At 46.1% G+C, this 27555-nt stretch overlaps 1 long non-coding RNA gene across 1 annotated transcript in view; it reads right to left on the minus strand.

Moving 5' to 3' along the window:
* LOC311525042 overlaps positions 1–27555 on the minus strand; it is a 365087-nt gene that overhangs the window by 285469 nt on the left and 52063 nt on the right. The window contains exons 3-4 of the long non-coding RNA XR_014712661.1: positions 11916–12048; positions 11540–11716 (exon numbers count right to left, since the gene is read on the minus strand). This is a non-coding gene — a long non-coding RNA (uncharacterized lncRNA). The remainder of the gene's footprint in view (positions 1–11539; positions 11717–11915; positions 12049–27555) is intronic.

The raw sequence follows: 27555 nt of genomic DNA on the forward strand, positions 1-27555 counted from the left end.
TTCCACCTGTGCCCCGCATGCTTTCCGGAAGGTCCCGGATTCAGGCAAGCCTACCAAAAGCTTTGCCAGTATCCATCAGGGTGCATCAGTGTCCTTTATGGATTTTACCAACAGATTGCAGGAGGCTATCCTCCGACAGGTGGGTAACCCTGCGGCAGCTCAGGAGATCCTGTTAAAAATGGTGGTTGAAAATGCGAACGAGGATTACCGCCGTGCTCTCCAGGCGGCACAAGCCTCTGGAATTCTGGAGCTGTCAGACATGCTGCGGGCGTGCCAAAACATCGGAACCCAAGCACATAAAGCTGGGGTTCTGGCCACCGCCCTGCGGAAAAGCGGGAAGGAGGGGAAGCATTGTTACCACTGTGGTAAGGAGGGTCACTTTCAGCAGGAGTGTCGCTCATCGACGGCGCCCACCCACCCCTCAAAGAAGTGCCCCAAGTGTCGGAAGGGCTATCACTGGGCTAATCAGTGTCGTAGTGGGTCGGGAAACCGCACGACGGGTTCCCCCCGAACCCAGGACCAAACGGGGGTGTTTCCCACTCAGACAACTGTTCCTCTGCTTTAAAATCCGTAGACTCCATGAGGGCGGCGACTGCTGGAAGTGCAGGGCTTGATTTGATTATGCAGGAGGACGCTGATTTTCAGTTGCCGGGGGAGGTTTGAGCCATACCTACACAGCTGACGGGACCTCTCCCTGCCGGTTTTGTGGGACTGGTTCTCCCTCACTCACACGCTGGGAAACAGGGTTTTTTTGTCATCCCAGGGATGCCGATTACACCGGCGTTATTAAGGTTCAGGTATGGACCCATCTTCCGCAGTCGCTCCCGCGTGAACGGTCAATTGCGCAATTGATTTTAGTCCCCTATCAGGTGCCAGCTGCAGAGGATCGAGCCCGGGGCGGAGGCGGCTTTGGATCAACGCGGGCTCAGTCGCCATCTCACAACACGTCCTCTCCACTTGTTGCTCTAACAATGTCGGTCCGCCCCTCGAAACCTCAGTTAACACTTCTTTTAAATAATGTTCCTTTTACAGGGTTGGTGGACACTGGAGCTGATGTTACGGTGATTCGTGATCCGGAGTGGCCGGTCGGTTGGCCAACAGTTCCTTCTAAAGAGTTGTGGGGGATTGGGGTTAGCAAACCCGGGCGCCAAAGTTTGTCTTGGGTCACAGTCTCTAAACCAGGAGGCCGTGCCCTTGCCACAATCCGCACTTTTGTACTCCCTGTCCACCTCAATATTTGGGGCCGTGACTTACTTACAAAGCTGGACACCACCCTCGATATTAATACATAATGGCCCAAAATCCTCCCTCACCCACCTTGCCATCTGCATTACCATTAGTATCGCAATCCTTAGAGCTCGTATGGATTGACCAGTGGCCCATCCCCCTAGAAAAGCTGAAAGCGCTTCATTCACTTGTACAACAATATTTGCATGCACAGCGCTTAGAGAGCTTTACTAGTCCTTGGAACTAGCTGCTGTTATTTTGGCCTTTCAACTTTTTGCTGATTGTCCCTTTAATTTGATCGTGGACACGCATTATGTTTATCAGGTAATTGATCATTTACCCCTTGCCCTTATTACCCCTCAGGTCGATGCGGACCTTCTTCGCCTGTTTTTGTCCTTACAGTATCTCATCACCACTCGTAATTTCCCTTATTTTGTTGCTCATATTCGCAGTCATACCCCTCTGCCTGGGCTACTTACTGAAGGCAATGCGCACGCTGATCGCGCGTTACGTGGTCAGGTAAATTTCCTTTTTTCTGACCCCATTGAAAGCCATTCCTTTTTTCATCAGTCTGCCTCTGTTTTGGCCCGACAGTTTCACATTCCTGCTGATCATGCACGTTCTATTGTTCATTCCTGCCCCCACTGTGCCGCTGCTGCCCCTACCTTTTCTTATGCCATTAACCCCAGAGGTACCGAAGTGAATCAGCTGTGGCAAATGGATGTCACTCACGTGCCACAATTCCGCCCCTATTCGTTTTTACATGTTTCCATTGATACCTATTCAGGATTCCTCTGGGCGACCCCAGAGCGTGGGGAAGCCACTCCCAAAGTTATTCACCATTTGTTAGCCTGTTTTGCTGTTATGGGTCGCCCGAGCCGGATAAAAATGGATAATGCCCCAGCCTATTGCTCCACAGCCCTCTCCATCTTTTGTGCCCAATGGGACGTCCGTCTCAAACATGGGATCCCTTATAATTCCACAGGCCAAGCTATTGTTGAACGTGCAAATTGCACGCTAAAAACCTTGCTCGACAAACAATTAAAACAAGGGGAGCTGCATCTCCAAACCTTAGGAGACATTCAGCAACAATTGCGTATCCTTTTGTTTATTTTAAATAATTTAACGCTGAAAGCAGATCAGCAGACCCCCACGGATTGGCATTTTCATAAGTCCGAGGTACTGGAAAGACAGAGTATCTATTACCGTCAGCTGCCCGATCCGCAATGGTTGGGCCCGGTACCTTTAATTACTTGGAGTCGGGGATATGCTGCTGTGTCTCTCCCTGCAGGACCGTTGTGGGTTCCGGCCCGGTGTGTGCGACCGGCACTGAAGCAGCATGGCGTGGCACCAGGGGCTGTCGAACCCCATACCAGAGTTTCAGCTGACCTTGGAGGAGAACGCGGTGCCTCCTGGGTCGACAACAGCGGGATGGAAACGGAGGAGGCGTAGTGTCCCAAGCCAGCCCATGACATGGGGAGCAGTAAAAGCACTGGTCGCCGCGGCTCAACGAAGACTGGCAGCAAACCAACAGCCAGAGACTTCTGAGACTTTGTTTGTGGCAATTCTCGCCCAAATTACTGCTAATTCTGTATTGACTGTATGCCTTTTGTGCCTGCTATTTCCTGTAGGAGTTGGCTCGGGAGCGCTTTCTCCATTACGGGCCCGAATGACATATAACCTATGGGAAAGATTGGCTTCAATAGCAAATGTTACCCACTTTTGTTTATCTGATTTTGTAGCAGCTGAAGAATTGTTAGGTACATGCCTTATTCCAGTATGTCATCACCCTGAGGAAACTGGGAATGAGATGATGCTCGCTTCTTACGCGAACCTCTCTTCCCAGTACTCTAGCATGGCTAATTGGGGCCCGGCCAATTACACTTTACCTTCTTAAGCTCATTTTTTGCTGTTTCTGTGTGCAATGTATTTCCTTTTTGTTAAGGCTTTGTAGAGACCCGCCCTGGCAGGCTCCATGAGTTATGACCTCGTCTGTCCGGGAGTTAATTGGCTTGCAAAAGCGAATTGATGGCTACCATGAGATGGCCGAGCACAAATAAACAAAAAAGGAGGGGATGTAGGATTCAGACAAGGTTTATGCACTTGGCAACATTCAGGGCACACCCGGAGTGTTGTGCTGGACCTGTGCACACACAGCTCCTTTCAAGGGCATCAACCTTGGAATCTCGCCCAGATGACATGAACCGTGGGAAGCCTCCCAGGACTGGGCTCAAGGCCCAAGAGCAAGGAATGTGGTAGATAGAAACTGGTAAATAAGAATGTTAAACAAAGCCAGTGTATTCCTTTTATCTGTTGGAGAATGTAATGCGCGGGGGGAGAGAAAGAATAAAGGGGAAGGTGGACAGCTGACAGGCAGAAGCCTGTTAGCAGACCAGCCATTTGCTTGCTAAAAGCTGTGTTCTGTCTTGTCATTGAACCGCCACATTACACCTATCGACTTTCTGAGGGGCGGGTATGGAATGCTTCTTATCTTGCACCTGCCTATGCACCAAGAGGAGATTATGCCAACACCCAGTCTGCATTGGATTACTTCACCGCAGTAGCAACACAACAAGACACTGCACTGGAACCGGGGCTTGAGAGACAGCCTGTCAGACCCAGATGACCACCTGTCTGGACTACAGACTATGTTATGTAGTATCTACAGTGTTTTCAGTGTAATAAAGCTGCCAATAGTATAGTGTCTTGTTTCATATTTGTTCCTGTGGTTAGAACAACAATGTTTATTTTAATTGGGAGAGTGTCTTAAGAGAGGAGGGAATGTGGTGTTTAGATGCTGCTTGTAATTATTAGAACTGGGAGCACTGGCTGTTGGGAGTCTGAAAGGACAGGGAACAGGAAAGAGCGGGAGGAAGTTGAGGAGGTGGAGTGAGAGCTACCGAGGGTGAAGCAGGAGCTTGGTAAAGAGGTTTCCACTTTAAAAATAAAGTCCTGTTGAAGTTTGTTAGTACCTTGCCTGGTTGCTACAACAGATACCCTGTTCACGAGTGCTCTGAGATCCAGTGCCTCAGAGAAAGGATATAAAGTTTATTAGAAAATACGTTTTCTAGATTTAATTACTGTGAGAAACAAACAGAGACATAACTAGGGCAACAGAAATAAAGGGAGCTTTTCATCTAAGTTACATGGAGTATGAATTTAAGTACATTATTATGATCGTTCATGACAGCTGCTGCAGGACAGTGCAGAACTGCTGGGTATCAGTAGCTGGTTCATCTCTGAATATTATCATAATCCATAGCCCCTCTACACCATCACCATTAAGTGCTCCTCAGTCTCCAGTGCCTGCTCAGTGTACCTTGGACTTGTCAGAATATCCAGCTGTCACCTAAAGAAGTTTCAGCAAATCTTGCCATTCTTTCTTGGTTAGAGCCTCCATCTTGCTCCAGGGGAGATTACTTTGCAGTGTCAATCCCCTTTTTATTACCCCACCCTCAGTCAAGGGAAGTGTCTTGAGAGAGAAAGAGAGAAGTTTGCATTTCACACTCAATTTCAAGATCAGGGAACCCTACCAATGAACCCCATCCAGATGCTGTAAATCTATTTCTTCGATACCTCATGCTGTCTGAAGAGAAAACACAACTGGACTTATTAAAAAGTAACTACAGAGAAAGTAGACATTCTACAGAAAGCACATTCCTAGAATCAAATTCATTTCAACTCCTTCATTCATTGGATTTAATCTGTGGAACCAGGCACTTTTCCACTGCTTCTGATTTATGCATTTCATTGCTACAATTAAACTTATTGTAATAAATTTTTAATACTTACATTCCCCCTCCAATCTTCAGCACAGTCTTAGATAATGTTACAGTTTGCTAAATATCTTCTATTCTGTTTTCTGATGGTCCACTTATACTCATCTTAATTTGAAATGTTTGGCCCTTTCCATGCTGGGATCAGAACCATGCTAACTTTTTTAACACAATGATCACAAGCAGGATTCCAGCATGGTTTCACTGATTGATGTGAGTAGGGATTGGATTTGTCACTTAAGGATCTTGCTATATACAACACAACCAGGTGACCCATAGCATAGTTTTATACCATTCTAATGCCATTCTTATAATAAAAATGCCTTTCCACAGGAGACCCCCTGCTATCAATTACTATGCTCAAATAGACTATAGCACAACTCTGAACCCAGAGGGATTTTTAGTTTCCTGGACAATTCACTAGCCATATTTTCAGTTGAGATCCAGGCCAAATTTTTTAAACCCAGGGCCCTAACTCCATATTCAGGCATCTACATAAAAATAGTTTGTTTTTTTTAAAGTGCTGGACATCTGCAATTCCCATTAACTTCCGTGAGGGTTGTGAGTGCTCAGCATCTTTGAAATTCACCCTGCTTTTATTTAGGTCCCTAAATACGGGTTATAGGGCTTAACTCTGAGCTTAAATTTGAAAAAATTTGCCTATGGCAACTGGCAGCCTATAACAACCATTAGACAGGGTACATTCAATTCACTCATTTAACTATCCAATTTTTCCTGTTTCAACATCAATGGTTAGATCTTTGTGACAATCTAAAATCTTGAAGACTGGTCTTTCTCAATATGTTCCGGCTAAGATAGAGTAAATTAAAGCACACAACAGTTATTCTAAAAATGAAATAAAAAACAGACATGAAATAAGTTAAGGAGAACCCAGATAATAAATAGCTGTGTGCAGACACACATCTGAGAAGAAATTCAATGTATTTAATTCCTAGAAATCCACAGTCACATGCTGACTATTTATCATACTTAGATGTGCATTTTGTAGGCTTTCAATTACATGTTTGTGTTTGTCCTTCCAGAGGAACAGAATGGCTAACCAAACAGCGAAGGGAGGGTTCGTCTAAGTTCTCTGTGGGTTTTATTTTTTGCTCCACTTCACAAGCAATAACTGTGATACGATAAGGATTTGCAAAACAAATGCAAAGCTGCACAGTGCTTATGTTTTGAAGCTTTAAGCACAAAAATCCATTTGAGGGCCTATCTTTCTACTCACCAAGATAAATACATTCTAAGTGTGGTGCATAACCTGACAACAGAAATGTAAGCAATCCCAAAACTTATTTGCTCGGCAACAATTAAATTTCAAAGTGTGGGATTTGTAAAGCCCACGTACATTAGCCACCTACAATTTGTATTGACACAAATCCCGGACTGCACTGTTGTAAAAAGACAATAAGGTTCATTTCCTTACATTTCTAGGGGTGAAAAAAAGCCATGTTCTATCTAGACTTAGGGTACATCTACACTACCCGCTGGATTGGCGGGTAGTGATCGATCTATCGGGGATCGATTTATCGCGATAAATCGATCCCCGATCACTCTGCCATCGACTCCTGTACTCCACCGCGGCGAAAGGCAGAAGCAGAGTCGACGAGGGAGTGGTAGCAGTTGACCCCGCACTGTGAGGACACGAGGTAAGTCGACCTAAGATATGTCAACTTCAGCTACGCTATTCTCGTAGCTGAAGTTGCGTGTCTTAGGTCGATTCCCCCACACACACACCCAGTGTAGATCAGACCCAAGATCCATCTAGCCCGGTATCCTGTCCTGACAGTGGTCAGGATAGATGCTTCAGAGGAAGGTATAAGACCCCTGTAGTAGCAGATGTGGGATAATCTGCCCCACACCACACATTAGGTCTCCTTAAGACCTGAAACATGAAATTTAATATTCCTCAAAAAAAATTACCATTTATAACACCTGTGGATATTCTTGATATCCACATAATTACCCATTATCTTTTTGAATTCTGTTCAATTCTTTGTCTCAACTTCCTGTGGCAGTGAGTTCCACAGTTTAATTGCATGATGTGTGAAAAAGTATTTCCTTTTACTGGTTTTGCATTTCCTACCTAATTTAATTGAGTATCCCCTTATTCATGTGTTATGGCATAGGGAGAACAGAAGTTCCTGATCTACCTTCTCTGGACCATTCATTATTTTTTATCATGTCCCCTCTTATTGTCTTCTTTCCACAGTAAGCAATCACAATCTCTCTTCATAGGAGAGTTTTTATTTCTAGGCCCTTGATCATTCTCATTGCCCCTCTCTGAACGCCCTCCAGTTGTGCAATGATCTTTTTTGAGATGGAGTTACCAGCACTGCACATGATATTCTAGATGAGGCCACCCGTTGATTAATATAAAGGTGTTAGAATATTCTCATTATTCACCATCCCATTCCCTATACATCCTAAATATTGTTTGCTTCTTTTTAAAAAGCACGGCCACACATTGGGCAAAGGTTTTCATTAAGCTGTCTACAATGACAACTAGGTCCCTTCAGTTGTATCAGGGTCCATTAGGTGCAATATTTTAATAGATATATCAGGCCAAATTCCACTCTTATTAGCACACATGCAACTCTTTGACTTCACTGAGACTACCTAGAAGTGAGTGAGTGAAGGGAAAAAAAAAAACATTTAAACATAAAAAAGGAGAAAAAAACCAACAGGATTGACCTAAGATCAGATCAATCACCTCTACCAATCTTTAGCCCTTCAAGCTATCTGGACTCCAGTAGTCATCGACACTTGATATTTTAGCTGAAGGTTTATTTGTTTCAAAATAAATAATGGACCTGATTTAGCAGCTGGATCCAGCAAGGTGCTAATTACCTCCTGAAAAGTCCTGAGCATCCTCATCTCCCACTGGCTTCTCCCAAGGACACGTCTCATCTCACAGGATCAGACTGTGAGTGGGAGAATGCTCCCTGACCCATTTGGTGGGTATTCAGTTTACATCCTAAAACAGGAGGTGTCATCACTCCTCACATAGTATGAAATACACATGAGAAACAGGCATAAAAATTAAACAGCCCTGGGTAAAAATCCAGCTGCTGAGTTTGACTCCACAACCCCCTGCAGCAGTGAACTGCACTGGCTTCATAAAGAAGCATTTGCTTTTATCATCGTCTATCCTAACTATTGTTAATTTTATCAAGTGACCCCTACGAACCTCATCTATTAATGATCAGACTTTTTGACACATGGGCTGCTCGCACCGTCATTAGACATTGAAATGCTGGGCTGCATCTATCCCAGAACTCCTGTCCTCTCCTTCTTACATGGCCCCAGATACCTAATTCTTTTTCTTTGTAGTCCTTATTGTACATTCCCTTTTACTGTAAAAAAGCTTCATTATTTCCAGTTTGATCTGCAGCCACCGCATTCCTATATTAACCTGTGGCAACAGCAAGAGGAATGGAAACAATCGTCGGAATGCCAGCACAGCTGACAACTAGAAGTGGAAGCAGCTCCTATCAGCATTGAGCTATGTAGGAGGCAGCAACAGAAGCACCAAGGAGATATATTTGACAAATGAACACCTCATCTGGAAATGGAATTCTGTCTTGTCCCCACCCTTTCTCCAGCTGTTTTGTTTCATGTTCATGCCATCCCCATTCCACAGATAATCTGGGATAGCTCTAAAAAACACACATCTGCAATGATGACCAGACATTGGACTGGTGCCTAACACAAGCATTTTTTGTGCATTGAAAGAGTTCTTTAAACTGCATGGCCCCAGTGAGCGGCAATGGAACCTTTCACCTCTAGGCTGCTTGCTCAGGTTGTTAGTGAGTGAAAGTTGTTCTCCTGCGGCTGTTTGGTGGCCTGCATGAAATGAGTTAGCATTCTTTCTGGACAGCTCCTGGAGGGCATGTGTCTGGCACATGGTGCCTTTGCTGGCAGTCTCAGCAGAAAAGCCAAAGAGCAATTGCTTACATGGAAAAGTAACATTAAACAAAGTTGTATTTTTTCAAAGTTATTAATTAACTTTAGGAGCTGGAAACAGTTACAGAGGCTAAAAGAAAAGGAGTACTTGTGGCACCTTAGAGACTAACCAATTTATTTGAGCATGAGCTTTCGTGAGCTACAGCTCACTTCATCGGATGCATACCGTGGAAACTGCAGCAGATATTATGTACACACAGAGAATATGAAACAATACCTCCTCCCACCCCACTGTCCTGCTGGTAATAGCTTATCTAAAGTGATCATCAGGTTGGGCCATTTCCAGCACAAATCCAGGTTTTCTCACCCTCCATCCCCCCACACAAATTCACTCTCCTGCTGGTGATAGCCCATCCAAAGTGACAACTCTTTACACAATGTGCATGATAATCAAGTTGGGCCATTTCCTGCACAAATCCAGGTTCTCTCACACACCCCCACCACCCCCATACACACACAAACTCACTCTCCTGCTGGTAATAGCTCATCCAAACTGACCACTCTCCAAGTTTAAATCCAAGTTAAACCAGAACATCTCGGGGGGGTAGGAAAAAACAAGGGGAAATAGGCTACCTTGCATAATGACTTAGCCACTCCCAGTCTCTATTTAAGCCTAAATTAATAGTATCCAATTTGCAAATGAATTCCAATTCAGCAGTTTCTCGCTGGAGTCTGGATTTGAAGTAAGGAAAACAGACTTGAGCCTGCCACCACAGAAATCAATGGCAAAATTCCCACTGGCACCTATGCAGCATTAGACTTTATATGAGGACCTGCTTATTTGATTAGAAACCAGCAAATACTCCAATTTTTAGATGACAAAACTTTAGGCATTTTAAACAGTTAAATTGAAGTCCTGTGATTATCAAGCATATTCTGAAGACAGGAAAACAGCACTGAGCATTTATACCACATACACCAACGTGTCAGCTTTTCCAGGAGCAGGAACCTGTCAACTCTTATTCTCTCTGGGCCTCATCCAAATCCCAGTGAAGTCAATAAGAGTTTTGCCACTGATTTCAATGGATGCTGGATCAGGCTGTACATAGAAAACAATGTGGACATATTTTGGCTCTGGATTATTAAAGAGCTGGGTTTGAAGTTCAAAGAGTAGATCAGAAACTATACCCAAATTTCCCAAAGGTTTGGGGATATTTGGATTCTGAATTTTCATTTGGCCTGCTACACAAATAAGGACCAGTTAAAGTTTGGATCCAGATCTAAACTTGCCCAAAGTTTAGGGAAGTTTGGATCACAGTGTTTTAGGGCAGGACCATCTCTAGTTTATGATAGATGGTCCTGCCCTAAAACACTGTGATTTATTAGGATTTATGCAAAAGACAGGACCTATTTTGCTACAATCCACTGCTTAATATCTTGCATTTATAGATGCATATTGTTTAAGGCCAGAAGGGACCATTAGATTGCCTAATCGGACATTCATCACAGGCCATTACATTTTACCTAGTTTCCCCTGTACCGAGACCAATAACTTGTATTTAACTAAAGTATATATACTTTTTACATAAAAGATATCCAAAGTGCTTTAGAAACTATAGGCAAAATTCTCCTCTCCAGTCTTGTGGCTATTGCAGAACGCAACACTAAAACATGAAGTAAATTGTTGAAGTAAAATTCAGGATTTTTTTTAAGTAGCATCAGTATGTATTTTTCTTGTGTATACTTGTATGATGTATGTACTTTTCTTCAGTGGACTGAAGAACTTCAAGAAGCCTCATGAATTGAGCTGGTTGAATAACTTTTAAATAATGGATTTGATAAATTTCATAGTACAGCTGGTCAAAAAGTGGGTCCCCTCCACCCCAGAACATTTTGCTTTTCAGCAGAAATTTCAGCTGCAACTACAAATATTTTGGGGCTGGGGCATTCATTTTTTAATGTAAAAAAATGAAATTTCCAGAGAAAGCAGACAATATTTCTGAAAATTTTGTTTAATTCAAAACCCAATTATCTATCAAAAAAAATTTTGATAGGAAATTTTCAACCAGTCATATTTCACAGTAATTATTTTTAATAATTTGATGGATGTATCTTGATTATCCCCTGGTCTTACACTGATGAACAAATAATTCTGATACATAAAAGGTTTGTGATTTTTAAAAAAATATTCAAAAGTATTACTTCTTATTTGCCCAGCATGGATGAATAGAGCATATACTTTGTTAGGTGAAACATTCTTTCCTTTTGTGCAAAGGAAAAGTTTCCTGATCACATACTCCACAACCCTGAAAGCACATGTTCACCCCATTCATTACGGTCTTTGGAAGCTGTCCTGAGCTTGCAGCAAACTGGAAGCTAATGATGTCTGAGATGAACTATCTGTTTCCAGGATTTACTGGGAATTAAGGTGACCACTTGCCTTTCCAACTGTATGAAAGAGGGAGAGCATTTTATTTTCTTTGCAATTAATTATTCATAGTACATAGTCACACTTTTATAACAGAATGCTTGATGCTCTGCAAAATTAGGGATTGGAAACTTATTCCCCTTTTCCCAGCTAGCTGGGGTCAGGTTGCCAGGACAGACTTTCCCAGGCTTACCAGTCCAATGTTCGGTCCATATCCACTCCATCCTCCTGTACACAGTCTATTCCCCATTCGACTGGACAGCCTTTTGTTCTCCACAATGAGTTCTAGTCTCAAATGCCTTGTAGCAGGAGTCCCTTCTTCCATCCTTCACACATGTCCATACCATCTCAGCCTCCTCTCTTGCAGCTTCTAAATAGGCAACAGTAATACATCCCACTGTATGTAGCAAACAACCCGCTAATGTGCTAGATTAAAACATTCTCTGTACAGAGAATGAAATGAAAAAAACTTCACAGCTATTAACGATTTCATCCTGCAGCCTCAGAATCCATTGTCTTTCTGACTAGGGCTTTCCATTTTCAAGAGTTTTGTCAGTTTAATTAATTACCTTAATGTACTACTTGTTCCTTTTTAAGCAGCGGCAAACAGGATTTTGTTATGACAGATACCATGAGATTGGGACAGCTGTGAAATACACTTTTGTAGGAGACGCTCGCATCAGCTTCACAGGAAAACACCTTCTGTAAAAGAGAAATAGAGCATTTCATGTACAGGCTCCATCAGTCAGCTTAACCATTTGTACCACTGCAATTAATTCCAACCATCATTAAGCACTTTTTCTCTTTTCTTTTCAAATTGGAAGTTGATATTTTCTCTTTCACCTCTTCATAAGTTGTTGTATGAATGTTGGACACACAAAGGCCACTGGCAGGAGAATCCTGGAGAACCAGGCCCTTTGTCCAGAGACCAGCTAAGTGAGAAGAGCAGTGCAGCATTCCCCACAATGGCACCATCCAGTGGGCCTCAGCCTTAGTCTGCTGTATATGTATATAGCCATGTCTATCTATACTATCAGAGTAGCAGCCGTGTTAGTCTGTATCTGCAAAAAGAAAAGGAGGACTTGTGGCACTTTAGAGACTAATAAATTTGTTAGTCTCTAAGGGGCCACAAGTCCTCCTTTTCTTTTTATCTACACTATGGAATTTTGAAAAAACATCCATCATTGCTAATACTGGGTTAGCTCTGCCAATGTGACTAGCACTAAGATCCCTAGTATAGAAGAGGCAAAGATGCTGAACATAGGTGCTGGAACTAGAAATGCTAGGGGTTCCAATGGTTTGAAGTGGTTTCCATCACATACAGGGTTTACAATTTGGTTCAATGGCTCTCAGCATCCCTACTATAAAAATTGTTCCAGCACCCCTGATGCCAAAGGTATCTTACCATCTAAACTTGCAGGTCACACACTGTTTAAAATGCCAGAGACCTTTGTACATTAGGCTATCAACAGTGGAGCTGAACCACTGTTAGCAATTTTTTGCAAAATCTCCCTAGTGCAGAGAAGGTTTATTAGCTAATCACACTCTGAGAATATAACATGGTGCTAGCTGCTTGTGAAAGCAAAAGTGTCCTACAAATTAAAGCTGTCATATACACCATATTAATTGTATAATTCTGGTTTGGGTATATAAAAATGTAGTTATGTTTCATTTTGAAAATGGATACAAAAGGTATATTAAAGTGAAGTGAATACTTACCCACTCTCTGAAAATTATTCTCTCTGCTCTACAGACTAAATCTTTCATGGGTTTCATTACTGCAGTATTTGAACGCCTCATAATATTTAATTAATTTCTCCTCACTACACTCCTCTGAGGAAAGAAAGTATTGTCTGTTTTTTATGAAAGATTCTCACTTTTAAAGATAGGGAAATCAAGGCACAGAGAAGTTAAATGATTTCCACAGGAAATCTGAGGCAGGCCAGGGACTTAAACTCAGATCTCTCAAGTCCCAGGCTAGTGCACTGATCCCAGGACCATCCTATAATGCTTCATTAGAACAGTAAGAATAAAAGATGCAGATGATGGCTGGCCCTGATCAGATGCAAAAGGGAAGGGGAGGGTGCAATGAGAAGCCTCCACTCTGCAAATCTGTGCTTAGTTGCTTAAATGACTATCTATATGGTAAAAACACACATTATATGAAGTGAGCTGTAGCTCACGAAAGCTTATGCGCTAATAAATATGTTAGTCTCTAAGGTGCCACAAGTACTCTTGTTCTTTTTGCAGATACAGACTAACATGGCTGCTACTCTGAAACCACACATTAGTGTGTGTGCACAGATAACTGCATCAGTTTTACCTGACATGCTGGCACACTCACAGGTAGTTTACATGTAAATAGACTGATAAATTGCTCTTTTCCCTGTCTGTGGCATTCTTACCCTCTCCTGGAAAGATCTCACACTCCCCTACAGTAAATACTCAAGTACAGAGATGAAGCCCATCTCCTCTTACAGATCATTGCTTTAGATTTTTCCTTCTGCAATGTGAGCTGCCTCAGGAAAAGGAAAAAAGCTGAAACCAGAAACCAGTGTCCCACTGAGAGGGTAAATGACTAGCCACTGGTATCCCCATCTCCTGCTGATCAGCAACCTGGGGCAAGCTTTCATCTATCTGTGATTCAGCTGCACTCTGAATGGTCACCTGAATCCACTGGAGAACTGTGAAACACGGCAGTTTTTAGGGTGTTTTGTTAAGTAAAAACTGCTTTAAATGCACCATTTTTAGTGACCAGCTGGAGGGACCCTTAGAAAGCCCTTGTGAAAGTTTTGCCATGCAACTAAAGAGAGGGTTCATGTGAGTTGCCTGCCTCTGACCTAGTCCATATCTCATGTCTGGATCATGCTGAATCATTCCTGCCAGAGACAACTTTTCTGTGGGATTCCTACTTCTGGGGAAAGCACGTGCACATAGACACACACAGTCACTCTCTGGAATTGTCCAAATTGCATCGAAGGGTAGTTACTTTAAAAAGAAAGAAAGTTTTGAGGAAGCCCACTCCCCCCAGCAAGATCTTCACCTGATCCTTCTCAATGTCAAATGATACGATCAGGGTATCATGTTAAATCATCAAGACACCCAGTATATTTTCGGGGATCAAGGTATAAACAATTCCAGCAAAGAGCAGTAATAATTTATCGAGTCTAAGGCAGGAGTGCTGGAACTGTGGCCCCGCCCCCTGCTCCTCCTCTTCCCCCTGGGGCCCCGCCCTCTGCTCCTCCTTTTCACCCCGAGGCCCCACTCCTAGCCAGGATGGAGGCCAAGGCAGGCCGGTAAGAGCCACCCACGGACCCTCCATCTACCCTGGTTGGGGTTGGGGACAGGGTGCCTGAGAGCAGACCCCAATCCATGTCCCCACCCCCTGGACATACCACCCATGGCAAGTGAAGGGTCCAGGCTTGCTGGGCAGCTCTTACCACAGTTCGGGTCTGGCTCTGGCTTCTGGCCTGGCTGGGGATGGGGCCTTGGGGGAAGAGGAGGAGTCGGGAGCAGGGCCCTGTGAAGAGGGGGAGCTGAGCCCCACCTTAGCCCCCCGCCCTCCCTCCAGGAAGAGGCTGGTGCCCCCCACCACAAAGTGCAGCCCCTGCCACCACTGCTCTGCGCCTGCCCAAAGCTACTATGCCCATGTTAAAAAGAGGGCAGGCATGGCCCCTCTCCCATCCCACCCTGGTTCTGGTGACTGCTCTAAGACCAGGTCACTATTGTGATCAATAGTGTGACCTCCTATATAACAGAGGTCTGGGAACTTCCCCACAATAATTCTTAGAGCATATATTTTAGAAAAAGATAAAAATCTTTATTTAAACATGGTCACTGATGGAGAATCCACTGCAACCCTTGGTAAACTGTTCTAATGATTAATTACTCTCATGGTTAAAAATTTATGCTTTATTTCCATTCTGACTTAGTACAGCTTCAACTTCCAGCCATTGGATCATGTTATAAATTTCTCTGCCACATTGAAGAGCCCATTACAAAATATTTGTTCCTCACGTACAGAGGTGGATTAAGGTATCCAGAGCAAGTGACCAATGCCACTGCCAAGACCCACCTCTTCCGCCTCCGGCCCCATCCACTACTTCACCCCATTCCGCCCCTTCCCCCATGGCGCTGCCCACTTTTCACCCACAGTCCCACCCCATTACGCCTTCCCCCCACACTGCGGCTAGCAAACCTGTTGGCTCCTTTCTGTCCCCCCCACACACACACACACACACTGAGGCCCCAAGACCAGAGAAAATCTATCCCCCAACCGTGGCCCCGAGGCCGCAGTGAGGAGTGAGAACTCCTCCAGACCGGAGACCACAGCAGGGAGCAAGAACCCCTCTGGGTCCCGATGTCAAAGCTGGGGTCCAGGCATAGGGGCTTCCCCAACTACCCCATGCTTCTGCTGGGGACCGGCATCAGTGCACTGGGTCTTACCGCCTGCCTGGCACTTCGGTCAGGGACCAGGGTCAAGACACTGAGGATTCCCCCCTGCCCTGCCCGCCTACCCAGCATTTCTGCCGGGGATAGGATGCTGGGGCTTCCTGCCCACCCGGAGCTTCTGCCAGGGCCCTGGCTCAAGGTGCTGGAGGTTCCCCTGCCCTCCCCATGGCTTTTGTGAGGGCTCCGGGCTTCCACTGCAAAGCAATGGATTTCTTGTGGGGAGCCCATTTTTCAAGGGTTTCCCAATTCGCTGGGGCCCCTGGGCACAGGACATGTGCACCCATTAGATAATCCGCCACTGACTCTACTCATAGGAACCCTAACCCCAGAGAGGGGAGCCCTAACCATAGGAACCCTAACCCTCACTCCAAGTGCCCAACTCATAGGAACCCTAACCCCGCCAAGTGCCCTACCCATGAGAACCCAAACCCTAGGGCGGCAAGCCGTACCCATAGAAACCGGAACCCTAGGATGAGGACCTTTTTCCCCTTGGAGCCCTAAACCAAACTCCAAATGCCCTATTCAGAGGAACCCTAAGTCTAGGGTGGGGAGCCTACCCATAGGAACCCTAACCCTAACTCCAAGTTACCCTTACCTTTATGAAAATTAACCCTAGGGCAGAGAGCCCTACTGATAGGAACCCTAACCCTTGTGCAGGTGTCCTAACTATAGGAATCCTAACCCTAGGGCCGGGACCCCTAACTATAGGAACCCTAACCCTAGGGCAGGAAGCCCTACCCATAGGAACCCAAACCCTAATGCGGGGAGCTCTACCCATAAGAACTTTAACTCCAAGTGCCCTACTCATAGGTACCCTAATCCTAGGGTGGGAAGCCTTACCCATAGGAACCCTAACCGTAACTCCAAGAACCCTACCCATAGGCACCCTGAGCCTAGGGCATGGAGCCCTACTCCCAGGAACCCTAACTCCCAATGCTCTACCCATAAGAATCCTAACTCTAACGCCCAGTGCCCTATCCATACGAAACCTAACCCTAGGGCAGGGAGCCCTACTCAGAGTCGGATTAAGGTCTCCGGGAGCCAGAATAAATGGGGGGCCCTTCCCTACCCCTTCTGCCTGTATTTCCACGCCTGTCCTGCCACTTGCATCTGTGGCCACGCCCAGGGCCACACCCCATTCCACCCCTTCCCCCGGGCCCTGCTCTCGTTTCACGCACGGTCCCGTCTGATTTAGCCCCCACCCACTGAGGTCCCAAAACCAGAGAAGCTCTGTCCCCAGGCCATGGCCTCAAGGCCTCAGCAGGGAGTCAGTGCTCCTCCAGCCCTGAGGCTGCAACAGGGAGCAAGAGTTCCTCCAGTCCTAGGGCTGCGGCCAGGATTTGGGTGCTGGGGCTTCTTCCGCTGCTTTGGGTTTCTGCCGGGAACCAGGTTCAGGTTACTGGGAATTCTCCCAACACGACCCACCCACCCAACCAGTATTTCTGCCAGGGAACAGGTTCAGGTTACTGGGAATTTCCCCAACACGACCCACCCACCCAACGAGCACTTCTGCTGGGGACCAGGGTCAGGGTGCTGGGGCTTCCCCTGTCCCACCCACCCTACGCTTCTGCCGGGGCCCTGCGTCTGGCGCTGGGGCTTCCCTGGCCTGCCCCAGGGCTTTTGTGAGGACTCTGGTCTTCCACCGTTCCACAGTGGATTGCTGCTAGGGCACCCATTTTTCAGGGACCCCTGGACATGGGCCACATGGACCCACTGGATAATCCACCACTGCCCATGTAGGTATTTATAGACTAATCCGTTAACCTTCTCTTTGTTAAATAGACTGAGTTCCGTCAATCTATTGTCATTGTAACGCAGGGGTTCTCAAACTGGGCGTCAGGACCCCTCAGGGGGTCATAAGGTTATTACATGGGGAGGGTCGCGAGTTGTCAGCCTCCACCCCAAACCCCACCTAGCCTCCAGCATTTATAATGGTGTAAAATATGTAAAGAAATGTTTTTAATTTAAAGGGGGGGTCGCACATAGAGGTTTGCTATGTGAAAGGGGTCACCAGTACAAAAGTTTGAGAACCACTGTTGTAAGTTTTCTAATCCTTTAATCATTCACATGGATCTTCTCTGAATGCTCTCCAGTTTATCAACATCCTTCTTGAATTGTGGGCACCAGAACCAGACACAATATTGCAGCAGCAGTCACACCCAAATACAGAGGTAAAACAATCTCCATCCCCACTCAAGATTTTCCTGTTTATGCATCCCAGGATCACATTAGCTCCTTGGGCCACAGCATCACACTGGGAGCTCAAGTTCAGTTGATCATGCACCACAACCCCAAAATCTTTTTCAGAGGCAGAGTTCCCCATCCTATAAGCATGACCTACATTCTTGGTTCCTAGATATATACATTTACCTGTAATAAAATGCATGTTCTTTGCTTGCACTCCGTTACTAAGCAATCTAGATTGCTCTGAATCAACGATTGTCCTCCTCGTTATTTACCACTCCCTCAATTTAAGAGTCATCTGCAAACTTTATCTGTGGTGATTTAATGTTTTCTTTCAAGTCATTGATAAAAATGTTACATAGCATTGAGCCAATAACTGATCCCTGCTGGGCCCCACTGAAAACAGACCCACTCAATGGTGATTCCTTGTTTACATTTTGAGACCTATCAGTCAGCCAGATCTTTTGTCAGTGAGATGGCAAAGTTTGCAGACAATACAAAATTACCCAAAATAGTTAAGTCCAAAGACTTACAAAGGGGTCTCACTAAACTGTGTGATTGGGCAACAAAATGACAGATGAAATTTAATGACGATAAATGCAAAGTAATGCACATTGGAAAACATAATCCCGATACATACAAAATGATGGGGTCTAAATTAGCTGTAACCACTTAAGAAAGAGATCTTGGAGGCATCATGAATAGTTCTCTGAAAACATCTGCTCAATGTGCAGCAGCAGTCAAATAAGCTAACAGAATGTCAGGAACTACTAGAAACGACAGAAAATATCATAATGCTTCCATATAAACCCATGGTACGCCCACATCTTAAATACCGTGTGCAGATCTGGTCACCCCATCTCAAAAAAGACATATTGGAATTGGAAAAGGTACAGAGAAGGGCAACTAAAATGATTACAGGTATGGAACAGCTTCTAAATGAGGAGAGATTAAAAAGACTGACATTTCAGCTTGGAAAAGAGACGACGAATGGGGGATCTGATAGAGGTCTATAAAATCTTGACTGGTATGGAGAAAGTGAATAAGGAAATGTTATTTACTCCTTCACATAACAGAAGAAGTAAGAATCACCCAATGAAATTAATAGGCAGCAGGTTTATAAAAAACAAAAGGAAGTACTTCTTCACACAACACAGTGTCAACTTGTGGAACTCTTTTCCAGGGGATCTTGTGAAGGACAAAACTGTAAAAGGGTTAAAAAAAGAACTACATAAGTTCCTGGAGCATAGGTCCACCAATGGCTGTTAGCCAGGATGGGTAGGGATGCAACAGCATGCTCTGACTGTCCCTAGCCTCTGTTTGCCATAACTGGAAGTGGACGACAGGAGGTAGATCACTTGATGATTGCCTACTCTGTTCATTCCTCCTGAAGCACTTGGCATTGGCCACTGTTGGAAGCTGGGCTAGATGAACCATTGGTCTGACCTACTATGGCCATTCTTATGTTCTTAATCCACTTAATGTGTGCCATGTTCATTTTAATCAAAATGTCACACGGCACCACGTCAATTGCTTTATAAAAATCTAAGTACATTATGTCTAATTAAAAATAGATAACAAGTTAGTTTGACAAGATCTATTTTCCACAAACCCATGTTGATTTGCATTAATTACATTATCCTCATTGAGTTTACTATTAATCTATGTACTTGTATAAGCTTTACACAGAGTAAAACAGATTCATTCAGGGTTTAGGCTCCCAGAAAGACTGAATACTGGGTGCTGGGAAAGTCCCTGTTAACTAAGAAGCCCCTGAGCTGAGTGGATCTCAGTTTCAGTGAACTGCAGAGAGGTGCGGCCCAAGCCCTGGGTCTGTGCTGAAGCTGTAGTGTCTAACTCAGCAAGACAGGAGTGAAGGGAAGCCTCTTCTGGCAAGAGGGTTTGTTCTCAGTGGTATCCCAGCATATCTAGTGACAGTCTTGAGCGAGTTTCTGTGACCCAACCATCACACCCACCATGTCCCCTAGGGCAGTGTTTCCCAAACTTGGGAAGCTGCTTGTTCAGGGAAAGCCCCTGGCGGGCCAGGCCGGTTTACCTGCCGCGTCCGCAGGTTCGGCCGATCCCGAATCCCACCGGCCACGGTTCGCCACTGCAGGCCAATGGGGGCTGCAGGAAGCAGCGCGGGCCGAGGGACGTACCGAACCTGCGGACGCGGCTGGTAAGCAAACCGGCCTGGCCTGCCAGGGGCTTTCCCTGAACAAGCTGTGTCCCAAGTTTGGGAAACACTGCCCCAGGGCATGAGAAGTAAAGGGGAAAATGTCTGGGAAAGCACTTCGTGAAAATATTGCCAGCACATCACCGTCCATCCTGTGTTTGCCACTATGGAATTTTCCTGGCCTTCCTCCTGGAGATCTTCATGGCTAATAATTTTTTTTTCCTGAATTTAAAAATGTGAGTCAAAATGAGCCAATCGCTGACACCATTTCATATGGCACTCAGATACTATGGTGATGAGCTCAATATAAAAAATCTAGATAATTGTAATAAAAGTAAAGTGTTATTAATGATCTCTAATACTACTCCATTTCTCCCTCTCATTCAGTGCTTCACTTTAGCACTCCTGACCCCCTTCCTGACTTTCTGCTGCACATTTAGAGAAACACTATGTACAGCCTCATAATCAGTTTTGGTTGCCTCATACTGGGTCTCTAAATATTGAATGTACTCTAACATGGGCCAAATCCTGATCATCTGACTGTCATGAATAGTTCTGTTTCCTTACTTCAGATAAGGCAAGTAGGATGAGGGCTTCGGCTGTACAATGTACACAACTGAATGTGACAAAGCTATGTATTAACTATATATTCTCCTCTCCCCTAAAGAAGTGACCAAAGTTCTTTGCCTTTAAAACACACACAAGTTCAGCACAAAATTTTACTTTTCCCCAACAACTGCACAACCCCCAAAGGAAAATATAATTTTGCTAATACAGCCCTTTCACTCTCAGTCTTTGCAGTTTCAGAAAAGCATTGTTCTGCCTCTGCTCTGCCATTTTTCAACCCTCTCTGCTTTTAATAGATCCAAACTAATTAATTTAATTTCCGAAAATAATAACCTCCCAGGGCCATACAGCAATATAATCCTTAACTCTTCAAGAAGTTAGTTTCCTGTAGGGTAGGGAACCAATTACAACTCATTAGTGATCTATCTTACAAGGCGATAGGAGTTTATATTGATTGCCCCTCTTTTTATATACAGAAACTTTAAAAGTTAGCATCACGTGAAATGCTACAGACAGCTCATTAGGCTTAATTTGCAATGGGCAAAATCCTCTAGCCTGAGTAAGGATCATAGAAGACCCTGAGCACAATGGAATTGGTGTGATATTGTTGTACAGAAGGGGTTGGTAGGTGGAGAGTCTTCATCACCTGTATGCCACTGTGAAGGGGCAGAGATGTGGCAAATTGATCTAGAACAAGATGGATTCACAAGCCAAACTTCCTCCATATGGGGAAGTACAGTTGAAGCTACTGAAGCTCCATGGGCTGCAGTAATAACTGCTGGGACCAGGGTGGGAGAATTTTGTTTCCATGATACCTATGGAGTATCCCTGTGGAAAACATTTATTCAGGCTTGCCACAGAGGACAGGACTTTGACCCGGCATAGAAAACTGAAAGCAAGCATTGGTGCCACTAACTAAAAAGCAGTGGTGGCCCACCACTAGTACATGTACCAGTCTTTACTTCAGGCTTCTATGACTGCTACTCTGGACTCCCACTTCATACCTTAGGGCAGAGATCTGCTACCCTCAATCACACTGAGCATTGCTTATTCAAGAGGGCAGTCCATTGCTCACAAAAAAGGTTGCAGAATTGGGGCCTTATTCATTAACCTCTATGCTGTGATCCAGTGCTTCACCATTCCCTTGTGGGTGCACCAGCAATCAAAGGGGCTATTCTAAGCCCCAGCCCAAGATTCACTATAGACTGGAGCATGTAGAATGGAAGAGATGGTGGCATGACCTGGCTAATATAGCCAAGGTCATCTGGTAAGGGAGGAAAGCTGATTAACATGGTTAAGAACCGCTGGGCTGAAAGAGAGAGAGATTCTAATTGGGGCAAACTAAGATTAGGAGCACTGAGTGAGATTTTTATTTGTATTTCCTAACGATAACTCAAAACTAGCAGTAGAAAATTCAAAATACTACAAACAAATGTATGGACAGCCAAGAACCTCATGGTCATCATACCTAGGGTGACCAGATGTCCCAATTTTGGGGTCTTTTTCTTATATAGTCTCCTATCACCCCCCGACCCCCGTCCCAATTTTTCACACTTGTTTCTGGTCACCGTAATCATACCACAGGATATTGAAACATCACAGCAACAGTGGGGACCAAACCCAGATGCTTCTGGTCCAAAAGAATGTGCCCCTGCTGCTTGCGCTAAGGGAAAGTCTCCTCTGTCAGCAATATGGAGCATATGACACGTCCAACAAATTGCACACTAGAGGGCAAACACACACATGCACACAATCCAATTCATTATAATGCTAGAAGAAAATAAGGTCTTTTGTTATCTCTGGCTCAACTGGAAGGAGGAGATATCAGGAATCTTGTGTGATAGCTGCGTTTAGCTAGTTGCAAGAGGTCCTATAAAAACCATAGCACTTGCCTCTGGTAACATTGAGAGAACATGTATCCTCATACGCACTTCATTTCTCAGCTTCTTTTTCTGCTTTCATGAAGTCAGAGATGCCCATGATTCTTCACCACTCCTTCCAGTCCATGGCACAGGTTCATAGGTCTTGGAGTTCCAGTCCTTTTCTCTTCAGACTTCACAGAGAATTTCCATCATCTCCTCAGTCTTCCACATACTTTTTTGCTGTCCTCATCCTTCTATGCTCTCTTTGATAGTTGTCCTCCTCCTGTTCTTATCACACATCCAGCCCACCTCAAATTTGCACTCTCCACCCTATCACAGACAGTTCCAGTTCATCTTCCCCTTCGTGTCTTATAGGCACACTCTGTCTATCCTCTGCTTGTCTACCATTTTCCTCTGTATATTGTTTTTGTCTACCTGTATCTTCTTTTATTCCATAGCCATAAGACCCACAGTTTCTAAACAATAGAACAGGCAAAGACAAACACACACAGCATACACTTTTTCTTTCAGTTTGTTACTTAACTGTCAGTCCCACAATACTCCTGCCACCATTTTCACTGCTGCCCATGCACACTGGATTCCTGTCTTAAATTCTCCAGATCTCTCTCTGATGGCACAGAAATTCTTTTTTTCTTCTGCTTCAGCTTCTCTGCTGAAAATTCAAACAGCAGCTCTTCTTCCACCGTCTCTACTTACATAACCTCAGTTTTGTTTGTGCTTACTTTCAAACCACAGTTTTCACTCTGGTATCCACTCTGATACCATATTTACCAAGCCCTCTTTGCCAAAAGGGCTAGATCATCAGCATAAATTAGTTTTTTCTGTGTCTCCACAGGCTTGGTTCTCCTACTAATTAACTCCATAACTAGGATGAAGAGAAATGGGCTCATCACACTGCCTTGTCTCAATCCCAAAGTCACCTCAAAACTCTCCGAAATGTCACATGTTACTATCAGCACTCTGGATCCTCAATACAGCTCCTCTATCATCTTCACTTCATGAAGTCTCCCTCCCACCCATCTTAATGGTCCAAACAGCAACTGCTGCAGAATCAAGTCATATGTTTTATCAATATCAAGAAACACTACATAGCAGTTACACCCTCTGCTTATCATTCTTTCAAATTTTGTCTCATTGCAAACAGTGTGTCTATAGCAGCGGTTCTTAAACGTTAGCAACCTGAGGACCCCCATTTTTATTTAAAATTTTTCACAGACCCCCAAATCCCCCTCTCAGCCCCAGGCCCCACCCCCACTCCCACTCCACCCTTTCCCCCAAGGGCCCACCTCCCTCCCTCCTCTTCCCTGCCTCTTTCCACCTCCCCTCCCGAGCACACCCCATCCCCGCTCCTTCCCCTCCCTCCCTGTGCCTCCTGCATGCCACTGAACAGCTGTTCACTGGGAGGGTGGGGGAGGAGTTGATTGACAATGAGCATGCAATGATGGCTCGAGCACAGGGCACATTAGGCAAGAAATACTGGCGATAGGTCTCTTTAAAGCTAGCTGAATCATATAAAGGAAAAATAAAGTGAAGTGGAGCCACCTCCCCCCCTTCTAGGGATCCATCTTAGTAGGGTAGGGAGGAACATAAAATTCTATCACTGCCCGGGAAGGGGCTGAGACTCCACCAGGTGCTAGGGGGTATGTATAACTAAGGCAGCACAGATGCCGACTTCCTCTCTATCTGGGGGAGGGGGCTCGACCCCCCCCATCCCAGACCTGCCCTCACTGCACCCTTTCCCCCAAGACCCCATCCCTGTCCCACCTCTTCCCACCTCCACCTCTTTCCGTCCTCTACCCCGAGTGCATCCCATCCCCACTCCTCTTCCTCCCTCCCAGCGCCTCCTGGACGCACTGAACAGCTGTTCTGTGGCGTGCAGGAGGTGCTGCGAGGGAGCGGGAGGAGTTGATCCGCGGGGCCAGTGGCCTCGGACATGACTCGCAGATCCCTTGGAGCCGGACATGACTCGCGGACCCCCAGCTTTGGAAACCCTGGTATATAGTACTCCCTCCCTTTCTAAAATCATGTTGCTCCTCTATGATATTTTCCTCTACTTTGCACCTTAACCTTGGCTCCAAGGGCTCCAAGGTATCTCTCAAGAACTTTGAGAGGCTGACTTAATGTCTCAACATATAAACTCATCCACAGTCTATTTTAAATAAAATAATCATTTGGCTTAACGTAAATAAGCTCATTTCCCACTGTGATGCCCAGCTACCTTCATAATTTACCTCTGCAGACTTGATTAGAGCCTTTCATATCCTATTTTGAAGTATATGTAGTATTTCTTACTATACCCTCCATGCAATAAATTTGACATTTCAGAAGCCAACAAATGGCTAGAAAATTGGCCCCTTGAGTGTAATAGCCTAGCAGCATTTACATGTAATTATGTTGCCTGGGAATTTAACTTCTTATACATAAAAAGTTACGCTGAAAGAAAGAACACTGGATAGTGGTATTTAAGCTGAGGAAAAAACAGTTACTTACCTTCTCGTAACTGTTGTTCTTCGCGATGTGTTGCTCATGTCCATTCCACATTAAGTGCGCGCATGCCGCGTGCACGAGCATCAGAAACCTTTTCCCTTAGAGGCTCCCGGCGGGCCAGCGGGGCCCCCCGAGTGGCGCCACTGCGTCCCCGCATATATACCCCCGCCGGCCCGACCCCCTCCAGTTCCTTCTTGCTGGCGACTCCGACAGAGTGGTAGCAGGGTGGGTGGTGGAATGGACATGAACAACGCATCTTGAAGAACAACAGTTACGAGAAAGTAATTAACCGTTTTTTCTTCTTCGAGTGCTTGTTCACGTCCATTCCACATTAGGTGAATCACAAGCTTACCTCTGGAGGAGGGTAGGAGTCATGGAACAACTGCTCGGAGGACCGCTCTGCCAACCGCCGCATCTTCTCTGGCCTGCTGGTTGACTGCGCAATGGGTCGTGAAGGTGTGCACCGAGGACCAGGTGGCTGCTCGGCAGATCTCCTGGATCGGGACCTGTGCCAGGAACGCCATGGAAGTCACTTGCACCCTGGTCGAGTGGGCCATGACCACCGGGGCCGGAACACCTGTGAGCTCAGAGCACGCCCGGATGCAGCTTGTAATCCAAGACGAAATCTGCTGCACCGACACTGGGAGGCCTTTTAACCTCTTGGCCACAGCCACAAACAGCTGTGCAGATTTGCAAAAGGGCTTGGCGCGCTCCAGATAGAACGCCAGCGCTCGACACACATCCAAGGTGTGCAAGCTGCGGTGACTCGGGTCCATATGGGGTTTCGGAAACAACACCGGCAGACAAATGTCCTGGCCCAAATGGAATTGGGAGACTACCTTAGGGAGGAACTTGGGGTGCGGCCGGAGCTGCACCTTGACCTTGTGAAATACTATTTACGGTGGCTCAGAGGTGAGGGCCCTCAGTTCAGACACCCTTCTGGCTGAGGTAATGGCAACCAGAAATGCCACCTTCCAGAAAAGGTGCAGGAGGTAACAGGAACCAAGGGGCTCGCAAGGCGGTCCCATGAGCTTAGAGAGGACCAGGTTACGGTTCCATGGAGGGACTGGTGGGCGGGAGTATGGGAACACCCTCTCCAACCCTTTAAGGAACCATCCCACCATTGGGTGGGAAAACACCGAGCCCCCCTGAGAACCCCGGATGGAAGGCAGAGACGGCCGCCAGATGTACTCTGAGTAAGGACGGGACTAGCCCTTGCTGCTTGAGGTGCAAGAGGTACTCCAGGATGGCCCGCACCGGGGCCTGGCACGGCCGCACCTGTTGGGGTTCACACCAACACGAGAGCCTTTTCCACTTGGCCATATAGGCCACCCTGGTAGAGGACTTTCTACTGCCAAGCAGAATCTGCTGCACTGGAAAGGAGCACTCCAGGGCATTGAGCCACAGAGCCTCCACACCATCAGGTCTGTAGGTCGGGGTGGAGAAGCCTCCCGCCGTCCTGTGTAATGAGGTCCCAGCGTAGGGGCAGGACTACTGGGGCCTCCACTGACAGCTCTAGAAGCTATGTATACCAGTGCTGGCGGGCCCAGGCTGGGGCGATGAGGATCACCACCACCCTGTCCCTGCGCACCTTGAGTAGGACCTTGTGCACCAAGGGGAACGGGGGGAAGGCATACATCAAGCCCCCTCTCCACGGGATCACAAACGCGTCCGTGAGCGAGCCCGGGCTGCAGCACTGGAACGAGCAGAACTGCAGGCACTGGGCGTTGGCCCTGGTGGCAAACAGGTCTCCCCTGGGAAACCCCCACTGTGGAAGAGCGAAAGCATGATGTCCGCCCTCAACATCCACTCATGCATGTGGTATGACCTGCTGAGGGAGTCCGCCAGCTCGTTTCATACCCCGAGGAGATGGGACGCCTTGAGGTGAATTGCATGGGCTATACAAAGATCCCAGAGGAGGAGAGCCTCACGACAGAGTGGCAAGGAACGAGCCCCACCCTGTTTGTTTATATAAAACATGACAGTAGTGTTGTCTGTCAGAACTGAGATGCTGTGACCACTCAGAGTGGCGTGAAAGGTGTGGCAGGTGAGATGAACCGCCCTGAGCTCCTTCACATTGATATGGAGCGACTGCTCTGCTCCGGACCACAACTTCTCCATCATGAGGTCCCCCAGGTGAGTCCCCCATCCATGGTCTGACGCATCCGTCACCAGCGTCAGGTCCAGTTGTGGGGCGACAAAGAGGATGCCTTCGCAAACCACTGGCTGGGACTGCCACCACAGCAGAAAGTCCAGCAGGTCCCTTGGGGCTGTCACTACCAAGTCCAGGGGGTCCCTGCCTGGGCGGTACACCCAAGCAAGCCACTCCTGCAGAGTCCTGAGCCTCAGTCTGGCATGCTTGACCACGTGCGTGCATGCTGCCATGTGGCCCAGTAGCTGCAGGCAGCACCTGGCCGTTGTCGTTGGAAACTGGTGCAGGGAGGCCACCGCTTGCTGGAT

The sequence above is a fragment of the Lepidochelys olivacea genome (assembly GCF_965140295.1).
Source record: "Lepidochelys olivacea isolate rLepOli2 genome assembly, chromosome: 8".
Classification (NCBI taxonomy): Eukaryota; Metazoa; Chordata; order Testudines; family Cheloniidae; genus Lepidochelys; species Lepidochelys olivacea.